This window comes from Canis aureus, chromosome 29 (assembly GCF_053574225.1).
Source record: "Canis aureus isolate CA01 chromosome 29, VMU_Caureus_v.1.0, whole genome shotgun sequence".
NCBI classification, from domain to species: Eukaryota; Metazoa; Chordata; class Mammalia; order Carnivora; family Canidae; genus Canis; species Canis aureus.
This window is the reverse complement of record NC_135639.1, coordinates 24,478,785-24,480,346: the sequence shown is the minus strand read 5'-3', so window position 1 is coordinate 24,480,346 and position 1,562 is coordinate 24,478,785.

Sequence of the window (1,562 nt, the reverse complement as noted above, 5' to 3'; positions counted from 1 at the left end):
AGGTTGCCTTCTCTATTTAAGGACAGGAAGGGAGGAGTCAAGAGTGTTGGCCACCAGACCCTAAATCTCAGACATTCGGGAGATTCCAGCCCATTTGTCAATCTTTGGCAACCAACCTTTCAGAACCTTGGTAACTTTCCCGTCTTGGTTGTTGATTTGTGTTGAAGTATTAATTCACGTACCATAAAATTCCCTCACTGTGCATGTCCAATAGGTTTTCGGAAGTGTGTAGTTTGTTCAACTATCTGTGTGATCCCATTTTAGAACAGTGTTCATTTTTATCATCCTGTTTCTCTGAATGATTAGCCTGGATGGTTATGAGAGGAGGACATGTAAGAAATGGAGATGCTGGAGTGACCTGGTTGGCAAGATTCCTTGTGGAGGGAATGATGACAAGACCCGGTAGCTCTCATCATGTATGTACAGTGAGCCAGGGGCCATGCTGACCCCGTCACATGCATTATCATGTTTGCTTTTAACAGGAGCGCAGGGAGATGGGCAACTCCTCTTATTCCCATTTTACAGATGAAAAAACGAAAGTCAACAGAGATCGAGTGGCTTGGACAAGGTCTTTCACTGCTAGAAGGTGGCTGAGCTGGGATTCGAACACATACGTCTTTGCCTGCACAGTCTGCATGTTCAAACCATTATATTGTGGGGCATCTGAAAGCTTTGGTCTAGAGTGAGGACCTCTGCATCTGTAGTAGAATGACTAAATGTGACAGACCTTGGCGGCATGCTACAGACCTCTAATTTTGTGACTCTTAACCGATTTGAGTTTATATGAATCCCTACCCCTGATTGATTGTGATTCTCACTTAGCCCTGGGTTCACTGTCCTTTTGGCTTTGACTCCACCTGGAAAAATAAACACTAATGGCTGGGTTTGTTTGCTCTCCAAGGTTCCCACTCTGACCTTCAGACATCAAACGCCTGGTGCCTTCCCCTGTGCCGGGAAATAAAGGACCCGAAAACACACTGCCATTTCACAAACAGCCTGCCTGCCACCAAAGTAATGGTGTTTGATGAAGCCACTGTATTTCTCCCTTTCAAAATCCATCTTCAGATTGTAGGCCTGAAAACCAGGTGCCACTGTCTCCTAACGGCATGCCAGGGGTTAGAAACGGATGCTGCACACCACTTAACATGTGAAATACGATTCCTCCGTCCGGGCATATATGAAAAGAGAGAGAAAGAAACACCCAACAACAACCCTCTGTTGAATTTTGAAATGTAAATGTTTGCTAATGCTTTGCCGAAGACAGCTTCACTTGGGCTGAGAGCTATGTGTAAAGAAGCATTAAAATGCATCATTTGCTCAGGGCTAAAAGTCATCAGCTTGTGATATTAATGCCCTTTAAAAAATAATTTGTCGGCATGAAATCAGAGCATGCCTTGCGCAAAGGATTGGCTCTCGTCAATTTTCTCATGGATCTCGTGAGTTAGAATTGCATTTAGATTTTGCCAAAAATGAAAGAGTTTCCCTCCTCCTCCCAATCTCTCTCTCTCTCTCTGTCTCTCTCTCTCTCTCTTTTTTTTTCTAGAGTAAGGGGGTTAACTTTG